The following is an 11,456-nucleotide window of genomic DNA, read 5'->3' as shown; positions in this document are numbered from 1 at the left end:
GCCACGAACGATGTGTTTACAATACCACGTTGGTGAAATTAGACTACATTTTTAGGGTTAGGCACATGGGCTACTAACAGCTTACTACACTTAGTATTACTTGCTTAGCTACAGTATACATACAGTTGAAGTCGGAAGTTTACATACACTTAGGTTGCAGTCATTAAAACTCGTTTTTCAACCACTCCACAAATTTCTTGTTAACAAACTATAGTTTTGGCAAGTCGGTTAGGATATCTACTTTGTGCATGACACAAGTAATTTTTCCAACAATTGTTTACAGACATATTATTTCACTTATAATTCACTGTATCATAATTCCAGTGGGTCAGAAGTTTACATACACTAAATTGACTGTGCCTTTAAACAGCTTGGGAAATTCCAGAAAATAATGTCATGGCTTTAGAAGCTTCTGATAGGCTAATTGACATCATTTGAGTCAATTGGAGGTGTACCTGTGGATGTATTTCAAGGCCTACCTTCAAACTCAGTGCCTCTTTGCTTGACATCATGGGAAAATCAGCCAAGACCTCAGAGAAAAATGGTAGACCTCCACAAGTCTGGTTCATCCTTGGGAGCAATTTCCAAACGCATGAAGGTACCACGTTCATCTGTACAAACAATAGTATGCAATTATAAACACCATGGGACCACGCAACCATCATACCGCTCAGGAAGGAGACGCGTTCTGTCTCCTAGAGATGAACATATTTTGGAGTGAAAAGTGCAAATCAATCCCAGAACAACAGCAAAGGACCTTGTGAAGATGTTGGAGGAAACAGGTACAAAAGTGAAGCAACATCTCAAGACATCAGTCATGAAGTTAAAGCTTGGTCGCAAATGGGTCTTCCAAATGGACAATGACCCTAAGCATCCTTCCAAAGTTGTGACAAAGTGGCTTAAGGACAACAAAGTCAAGGTATTGGAGTGGCCATCACAAAGCCCTGATCTCAATCCCATAGAAAATTTGTGGGCAGAACTGAAAAAGCGTGTGGGAGCAAGTAGGCCTACAAACCTGACTCAGTTACACCAGCTCTGTCAGGAGGAATGGGCCAAAATTCACCCAACATATTGGGGGGAAGCTTGTGGAAGGCTCCCTGAAATGTTTGACCCAAGTTAAACAATTTAAAGGCAATGCTACCAAATATTAATTGTGTTTGTAAACTTCTGACCCACTGGGAATGTGAAAATCATTCTCTCAACTATTATTCTGACATTTCACATTCTTAAATTAAAGTGGTGATCCTAACTGACCTAAGACATGGAATTTTTACCAGTATTAAATGTCAGGAATTGTGAAAAACTGAGGTTAAATGTATTTGGCCAAAGTGTATGTACATTTCCGACTTCAACTGTATCTCCCTTGAATTTTACATAATATATGCAGTAGCCTACAAGACATTTTTGGACTCACCTTGTGAAGGTGGCACAGCGGTCCTTTGTGGGCAAATTCTGTCATCAAACTTTGTCATCAAAGTCTGGCATTCTCTGCATTTTTGGTGGGAACTCTGAAAAAAAACACACAGCCACTCCGTTGAATAGCAGGATAACGTTAATTGTTGCTTTGCAATGCTTGCAGTTAGCCACTGATTCCTTCCAAACTATTCATTGTTGAGTTTGCTATTTCCAACTTGTTGTGTAATCTTTATGTCCAATGGCCGATGAGCACCGATACGTTTTATCTATAATTTCTCTTCCTTATTTCTCTTCATTTGACAAGGATTAAAAAGGATTTGCCAGTAGATTGTCGACTTTATTCATGATGATGACTGCTAGCTAATACTTTGAAAGTAAGATGTTGACATGATAAGTCCAATCAAAGCTACTATACATATAACGTGATTTGACATAATTTTTTCTTTTGCCAATGACCTTGAGCCAACTTGGAATGGCACTTGTCATATAACTCTATGGCAGTACCCCAAGGGCTGAAATTTTAGATGTCTACCATTATCAAGGACTTAAACCTGGCGATGACGTACTTTCCCCATGATTGACAGAACACTAAGCCAATCACGGCTCAATGCTCCTATTTGCTGCTGGCTCGCCCCACCACCACTACAGAAAGCACTGAGCTTGGCTGAAATACCTGCATTTTGGAGCTGCCTTACTTAAGAAAACAAAAAAGAGACCATGTGTGTATGCAGCTTTATTAACTGAATGACATGTATCTATTTTTTACATTGTTTGCAAACTGATATGTGACACGTATTAATTCCAAAATAACATGCAAAACGGACAAGCTAAAAAAACACATATATTTATATATATATGCAGTCATAGTAAGTACATTTTTTCTCAGGAAAATAGCTATCAGCAAAGTCAGTGTCAAGTGCTAGTGTTAGTTAACAAAAGTATTTTAAGGGGGGATTATTTAAAATACTAATTGAAGAGGTAGGGTTTAATATGTTTTTTGGAAGATGGGCAGGGACTCTACTGTCCTAGCTTCAGGGGGAAACTGGTTCCACCATTGGGGTGCCAGGACAGAGAAGAGCTTGGACGGGGCTGAGTGGGAGCTGCTCTCCCGTGGGGGTGGAAGGGCCAAGAGACCCAGAAGTGGCAGAACAGAGTGCTTGGGGTGTAGGGTTTGAGCATAGCCTAAAGGCAGTGCCTCTTGCTGCTCCGTAGGCAAGTACCATGGTCTTGAAGTGGATGCGAGCTTCGACTGGAAGCCAGTGGAGTGTGTGGAAGAGTGGGGTGACATGGGAGAACTTTTAAAGGTTGAACACCAGGCAGGCTGCAGTGTTTTGGGTAAGTTGCAGGGGTTTGATGGCACAAGCGGGGAGCCCAGACTACAGTGAGTTGCAGTAGTCCAGACAGGAGATGACAAGTGCCTGGATTAGGACCTGCACTGCTTCCTGTGTGAGGTAGGGTCGTACTCTATGGATGTTGTAGAGCATGAACCTGCAGGAGCGAGTCACTGCTTTGATGTTTGCAGAGAACGACAGGGTGTTGTCAAGGGTCACGCCATGGTGATTTTCACTCTGGAAGTGGGACACCACTTCCAGCCATGATAAAGAGGTGAAATAGATATCTGCCAGGCATGCAGAGATGCGTGTCACCACCTGAGTGTCAGAAGGGTGGGAAAAAGTAGTTGAGTGTCTTCCGCATAGCAATGATAGGAGAGACCATGTGAGGATATGACGGAGCCGAGTGACTTGGTGTATAGACAGAAGAGGGCCCAGAACCAAGCCCTGGTGGACATCGGTAGTGAGAGTACGTGGTGCAGACAAAGATTGTCTCCATGTCACCTGGTAGGAGCGGCCTGCCAGATAGGATGCAATCCAAGACTGTACAGAGCCTGAGACACCAAGCTCTCAGAGGGTGGAGAGGAGGATCTAATGGTTCATATTTTCGAAGGAAGAGGATAGATCTAGAAGGATGAGAACAGAGGAGAGAGAGTCAGCTTTGGCAGTGCGGAGAGCCTCCGTGACACAGAGAAGAGCAGTCTCAGTTGAGTGACCCGTCTTGAAGCCTGACCGGTTTGGGTCAAGAAGATCATTCTGAGAGAGACAGGGAGAGAGTAGGTCTGAGACAGCACGCTCAAGTGTTTTGGAAAGAAAATCAAGAAGGGATGCCGGTCTGTAGTTTTTGAGGTCAGAGGTGTCGAGTGTTGTTTTCTTGAGAAGGGGAGCAACTCAGAACATTTTGAAGTCACAGGGGACGCAGCCAATGGTCAAGGATAAGTTGATGAGGGAAGTGAGGAGTGGGATAATCAAATCAAATCAAAGTTTATTTGTCACGTGCGCCGAAAACAACAGGTGTAGACCTTACAGTGAAATGCTTACTTACAGCCTGTAACCAATAGTGCGAAAAAAAGGTATATGTGTGTGTGTGTGTGTGCGTGCGTGCGTGCGTGCGTGCGTGCGTGCGTGCGTGCGTGCGTGCGTGCGTGTGTGTGTGTGTGTGTGTGTGTGCGTGCGTGTGTGTGTGTGTGTAGGTAAGTAAAGAAATAAAACAGCAGTAAAAAGACATTTGAAAATACCAGTAGCAAGGCTATATACAGACACCGGTTAGTCAGTCTTATTGAGGTAGTATGTACATGTAGGTATGATTAAAGTGACTATGCACATATGATGAACAGAGAGTAGCAGTAGCGTAAAAAGAGGGGTTGGCGGGTGGTGGGACGCAATGCAGATAGCCCGGTTAGCCAATGTGCGGTAGCACTGGTTGGTCGGGCCAATTGAGGTAGTATGTACATGAGTTAAAGTGACTATGCATATGTGATAAACAGAGAGTAGCAGCAGCGAAAAGAAGGTTTGGGGGGTGCAAACAATGCAAATAGTCCATTTGGTTACCTGTTCAGGAGTCTTATGGCTTGGGGGTAAAAACTGTTGAGAAGCCTTTTTGTCCTAGACTTGGCACTCCGGTACCGCTTGCCATGCGGTAGTAGAGAGAACAGTTTATGACTGGGGTGGCTGGGGTCTTTGACAGTTTTCAGGTCCTTCCTCTGACACCGCCTGGTGAAGAGGTCCAGGATGGCAGGCAGCTTTGCCCCAGTGATGTACTGGGCCGTACGCACTACCCTCTGAAGTGCCTTGCGGTCAGGGGCCGAGCAATTGCCGTACCAGGCAGTGATGCAACCGGTCAGGATGCTCTCGATGGTGATGCTGTAGAACCTTTTGAGGATCTCAGGACCTATGCCAAATCTCAGGACCTATGCCAAATCGTTTCCTGATGGGGAATAGGCTTTGTCGTGCCCTCTTCACGCCTGTCTTGGTGTGTTTGGACCATTCTAGTTTGTTGTTGATGTGGACACCAAGGAACTTGAAGCTCTCAACCTGCTCCACTACAGCCCCGTCGATGAGAATGGGGCGTGCTCAGTGCTCCTTTTCCTGTAGTCCACAATCATCTCCTTAGTCTTGGTTACGTTGAGGGATAGGTTGTTATTCTGGCACCACCCGGCCAGGTCTCTGACCTCCTCCCTATAGCCTGTCTCGTTGTTGTCGGTGATCAGGCCTACCACTGTTGTGTCGTCTGCAAACTTAATGATGGTGTTGGAGTCGTGCCTGGCCATGCAGTCGTGGGTGAACAGGGAGTACAGGAGTGGACTGAGCACGCACCCCTGGGGAGCTCCAGTGTTGAGGATCAGCGTGGCAGATGTATTGCTACCTACCCTCACCACCTGGGAGCGGCCCGTCAGGAAGTCCAGGATCCAGTTGCAGAGGGAGGTGTTTAGTACCAGGTTCCTTAGCTTAGTGATGAGCTTTGAGGGTACTATGGTGTTGAACGCCGAGCTGTAGTCAATGAAAAGCATTCTCACATAGGTGTTCCTTTTGTCCAGGTGGGAAAGGGCAGTGTGGAGTGCAATAGAGATAGCATCATCTGTGGATCTGTTTGGGCGGTATGCAAATTGGAGTGGGTCTAGGGTTTCTCGGATAATGGTGTTGATGTGAGCCATGACCAGCCTTTCAAAGCACTTCATGGCTGCAGGCGTGAGAGCTACGGGTCGGTAGTCATTTAGGCAGGTTACCTTAGTGTTCTTGGGCACGGGGACTACTCTGCTTAAAAGATGTTGGTATTACAGACTCAGACAGGGAGAGGTTGAAAATGTCAGTGAAGACAATTTCCAGTTGGTCAGCGCATGCTCGCAGTACACGTCCTGGTAATCCATCTGGCCCTGCGGCCTTGTGAATGTTGAACTATTTAAAGGTCTTACTCACATCGGCTGTGGAGAGCATGATCACACAGTCGTCCGGAACAGCTGGTGCTCTCATGCATGTTTCAGTGTTATTTGCGTCGAAGCGAGCATAGAAGTAGTTTAGCTCGTCTGGTAGGTTTGTGTCACTGGGCAGCACTCGTCTGTGCTTCCCTTTGTAGTCTGTAATGGTTTGCAAGCCCTGCCACATCCGACGAGCATCGGATCCAGTGTAGTAAGATTCGATTTTAGTCCTGTTTTGAAGCTTTGCCTGTTTGGTGGTTAGTCGGAGGGCATAGCGGGATTTCTTATAAGCTTCCGGGTTAGAGTCCCACTCCTTGAAAGCGGCAGCTCTAGCCTTTAGCTCAGTGCGGATGTTGCCTGTAATCCATGGCTTCTGGTTGGGGTATGTACATACGGTCACTGTGGGGACGACGTCATCGATGCACTTATTGATGTAGCCAATGACTGATGTTGTGTACTCCTCAAAGCCATCGGAAGAATCCCGGAACATATTCCAGTCTGTGCTAGCAAAAGAGTCCTGTAGCTTAGCATCTGCTTCATCTGACCACTTTTTTATTGACCAAGTCACTGGTGCTTTCTGCTTAAACCTCTTGACACTAGGGGGGCGCCATTTCGACTTTGTAAAAATTCGTTCCCAAATTAAACTGCCTCGTACTCAATTCTTGCTCGTACAATATGCATATTATTATTACTATTGGATAGAAAACACTCTCTAGTTTCTAAAACCGTTTGAATTATTTCTCTGAGTGAAACAGAACTCATTCTGCAGCACATTTCCTGTCAGGGAGTGAGATTTCAGAAATCGAGGTCCCTGTTCTGAGGTCAGTTTATAAGTCCCCATGTAAGCCATCGGGCTACATGCACTGCATACGCCTTCCTCTAGATGTCAGTAAGCGGGGAGAATTTGAATGGAGTGGATTGCGCAATCTGGGGCCCTATATAAGACCGTGGAACGGAAGTACCGTTCTTTTCAACGGGGCGCCTGGCGCAGCAGGGACATCACAGTGGCCTCCTGCAAAGCTTTCGTTTTAGCAGTTCTATATCTCCGGTCATGTTTTTATTCGTTATAGTTGTTAAAGACATCATAAGGTAGTTAATTTAAACCGACTTATAGCAGTTTATATCAGTTTATTGCGATTTTCCTGGATTTCTTTGTGATGCGCTTTCACGAGTTGGACACCTCTCCAGTGGGTGGCTATCGTTAGCTGCTATTTCCACATGAGAAGAGGACATCTTTCAACCAAAAGACGATTGTTCTGGAGAAAGGACACCTTGCCCAAGATTCTGATGGAAGCTCGGCAAATAGTAAGCAATCTTTATGTTGTTAATTCGTATTTATGTTGACAAATGTCAAATAATAATTCCGCCATGAATTTCGGTGCGGTCTCGCTTTAGCGCACGCTGTATGCTGAAGTAACGTTAATTTTAAAAATGTAACACAGCGATTGCATTAAGAACTAATTTGTCTTTCATTTGCTGTCCAACTTGTATTTTTTAGTCAAGTTTATGAATAGTTTTCGATTAGAATAGGTGCCTCTCCAAGATGGCGCCGGACAGATTGCTTGAAGTTTTGGCCACTAATCACATTGTATAACCACGATTTGTGCCGCTAAATATGCACATTTTCGAACAAACTCTGTATGCATTGTGTAATATGATGTTATAGGACTGTCATCTGAAGAATTCTGAGAAGGTTAGTGAAAAAATTAATATATTTTGGTGGTTTATACGTTATCGCTATTTTTGGCTTGAATCAATGCTGTTGTGATGTTTGCTATTGTGGTAAGCTAATATAACGCTATATTGTGTTTTCGCTGTAAAACACTTAGAAAATCTGAAATATTGGCTGGATTCACAAGATCTGTGTCTTTCATCTGCTGTACGCTGTGTATTTTTAAGAAATGTTTTATGATGAGTAATTAGGTAATACACGATGGTCTCTGTAGTTATTCTAGTCGCTTTGGTGAGAGTTGTGATGGTGGCTGCAATGGTAAACTATGATTTATACCTGAAATATGCACATTTTTCTAACAAAACATATGCTATACAATAAATATGTTATCAGACTGTCATCTGATGAAGTTGTTTCTTGGTTAGTGGCTATTTATATCTTTATTTGGTCGAATTTGTGATAGCTACTGATGCAGTAAAAAAATGGTGGAGTAAGAAAAGTGGTGTCTTTTGCTAACGTGGTTAGCTAATAGATTTACATATTGTGTCTTCCCTGTAAAACATTTTAAAAATCAGAAATGATGGCTTGATTCACAAGATGTGTATCTTTCATTTGGTGTCTTGGACTTGTGATTTCATGAACATTTTATTATATGATATCCCTGTGGCTTTAGGCTAGGCTATGCTAGTCAGCTTTTTTGATGGGGGGGATCCCGGATCCGGGTTTGTGAGGCATTAGAGGTTAAATTTGAGCTTGTAAGCAGGAATCAGGAGGATAGAATTATGGTCAGATTTGCCAAATGGAGGGCGAGGGATAGCTTTGTACGCATCTCTGTGTGTGGAGTAAAGGTGGTCTAGAGTTTTTTTCCCCTCTGGTTGCAAATTTAACATGCTGATAGAAATTTGGTAAAATGGATTTAATTTCCCTGCATTAAAGTTCCCGGACACTAGGAGCGCCGCCTCTGGATAAGCTTTTTCCTGTTTGCTTATGGTGAAATACAGCTCTTTTTGTGGGGTCTTAGTGCCAGCATCGGTCTGTGGTAGTACGTAGACAGCTACAAAAAATACAGATGAAAACTCTCTAGGTAGATAGTGTGGTCTACACCTTAAGATGAGATACTCTACCTCAGGCGAGCAAAACATTGAGACTTCCTTAGATATCGTGCACCAGTGGTTGTTTACAAATATACTGTACATAGTCCTTCCCCCCTTGTCTTACCAGATGCCGCTGTTCTATGCTGCCGATAAAGCGTATAACCAGCCAGCTGTATGTTGATAATGTCGTCGTTCAGCCATGACTCCGTTAAGCATATGATATTACCATTTTTAATGTCCCGTTGGTAGTTTAATCTTCCTTGTAGGTCGTCGATTTTATTTTCCAATGATTGCATGTTAGCTAGTTGAACGGAAGGCAGTGGGGGTTTGTTCGAATGCCATCGAATTCTCAGAAGGCAGCCGACCTCCGTCCTCTTTTTCTCCGTCTTCTCTTCATGCAAATGACGGGGATTTGGGCCTGTTCCCGGGAAATCAGTATGTCCTTCATGTCAGGCTCTTCGGACTCGTTAAAGGAAAAAAAAGCTTTTTCCAGTTTGTGGTGAGTAATTATTGTTCTGATGTCCAGAAGTTATTTTCTGTCATAAGAGATGGTACCAGCAACATTATGTACAGAATAAGTAAAACAATAAGTTACAAACAACAAAACAAAACAAAAAGACACATTTGTTTAGGAGCACGTAAAACTTCAGCCATCTTCTCCGGAGCCATGATACAATCGCCATCCGGCGCCATCCTCGACTTTCGTCGGCAGTCAGTTGCTTCATCCTTACCACTCAAGCAAGACCATTAACATTTTATATTCATCCAATGTTTGCTATATTTTTGGATGACGTGATGATGTCGTCGCTGCTCATGAATGTGATGTTGGTGACCCAGTGGATTCTGCTGAGGGGCGGCTCATAATAATGGCTGGAACGGAGTTTTTGGAATGACATCAGACACATGGAAACCATTTCACTAATTCCGCTCGAGCCATTACCACGAGTCCATCCTCCCCAATTAAGGTTCCACGAAACTCCTGTGGTTGGTCCATATAAACTGGATGCAACCCGTACAGACAGTCCATGAAGCGGTGTATGTGAACGTGAGTAGATTACCTTGAAAACAACGGTCGGACGTCTTGGACGTTGTCCCCAGTTCTTATTATACCTCAGTGATCCAGGTAGTGTTGCTGCCGTGAATCAGAAAATATTTTAAACATCCAACCAGAAGTTTTTTTCAGGCAGCATAGAAGCTGGCAGCATTACCGCCACCTAGCGTGCTGGAGGAATTTGACGCGTAGACTACGAAAAACATTGAAATCCTATAGCGCAGGGTAGGCCTACTCTTGAATACACATATACTTTTTAGGCCTACACAAATGTCTGGATGGTTTGTACACTTTTCACACTGTCAGTGTTAATTGTCTGCGTTCTGTCTGGACCAACCGTACCTAAATAGGCATAAACATACCCACAAATAGGCATATTAACTGATATTATATTCAAATTGGGCCTTGACCTTACCTGTGTTTGTCATGATAATCCTTGTCATGATAAATGTTAATATTGTATTTCAACACAACATTTGTGAAAGCTCCCAGTAAGCAGATTTAGATCACTTTCTCTACAGCTGAGGGAGGTTTGTGTACGGCTCTTTATCACTGTGTGAACGGAGTAGCTTCATGTTGCTGACAGTAGTAATCTCCTGCATCTTCAGGTTGAACTCCACTGATGGTCAGAGGGAAATCAATATCATATCCAGTGCCATGATATCGACCAGATGTTAAACCTCTGTCAAAGTTGATGATGAATTTAGGAGCTTCTCCAGGTTTCTGATGGTACCAGAATAAATCATCGTCAATATCGTCATATGCAAATGGAGAAACAGTCTGATGATACATGATACCTGTGATAAGAAGTCTGTTGACAAATCATCAGTGAGATTACCAGAAGTTTTGTGTGGTTTATTTATTCATAAAAAAAGCAGTATCAATACTGTCCCATATTGTAAGACAGACACTAATATTGTCTAGATAAAACATTGTCTAGATATATTTAACTTTAGAGTTACAGTATTTCCCTTCCCTTGTAAATACATCTGGCCCCTATTGGCTCCTAATGTCCTACACAGACAAAATGTACTTTGCTAAGTCACCTTGTGTGTGCCTGATCAAAACCTTACAATGAGTAACAAGTGAGTGATTTGTCACGAGTTGTACGTTCATCCACCTCCATGTTGTCTGACTCGTATATGCTACCAACCACTCTCAAAGAGCAGCTTTTGTTGTCACACTCTCTCTCTCTCTCTCTCTCTCTCTCTCTCTCTCTCTCTCTCTCTCTCTCTCTCTCTCTCTCTCACACACACACACACACACACACACACACACACACACACACACACACACACACACACACACACACACACACACACACACACACACACACACACACACACACACACACACACACACACACACACACACACACACACACACACACACACACTATGTGACTGGTACACAATACTGTCCTTGTGCTGTACACAAAAGGTCAGATGAATCAAAGCATATGAATCACAGACAGCTGTCTCTCCTCTCAGGCTCTCAGACGCACTTCTAATCCACATCACAGCCAAATATCCTCCTCATTTTCTTGGATACTACACTGGATATTGATTCACAATCCATTTGACAATATTTATGATAAATATTTAGCTGGAAATGTTAGCGAAACAGCACAGAGACGTTTTTGTGAGATGAGGGCATGGTGCTTGAAGAGTCTCAGGGCAGGTTATGAATGGATAGGGGACTACAACTCTTTAAAAAAAAGTTATGTCCTCATTTAGATAGAACACAAAAATCAAAGAAGTAAGAGTTTTTAAAATGTGTGTGTGTGCGGGTGAGTGTATGAATGGTAGTGACAGACAGTAGTGCCCGTAGGCGGCCCTTGCCACATTAGTCCGCCGGACCCTGGTCTATAGTATTTACTGTACATATCATCATGACAAGTCCTCTGCCTGAAGGAAGAAACATTGGATTTCAAGTCTTCCTTATTAACTTCTCAAGTTCCATATGAAGAGCAAAGTG

This window comes from Salvelinus alpinus, chromosome 37 (assembly GCF_045679555.1).
Source record: "Salvelinus alpinus chromosome 37, SLU_Salpinus.1, whole genome shotgun sequence".
Classification (NCBI taxonomy): Eukaryota; Metazoa; Chordata; class Actinopteri; order Salmoniformes; family Salmonidae; genus Salvelinus; species Salvelinus alpinus.
The sequence above is the reverse complement of the archived record's forward strand: the minus strand, read 5'-3'. Positions refer to the sequence as shown.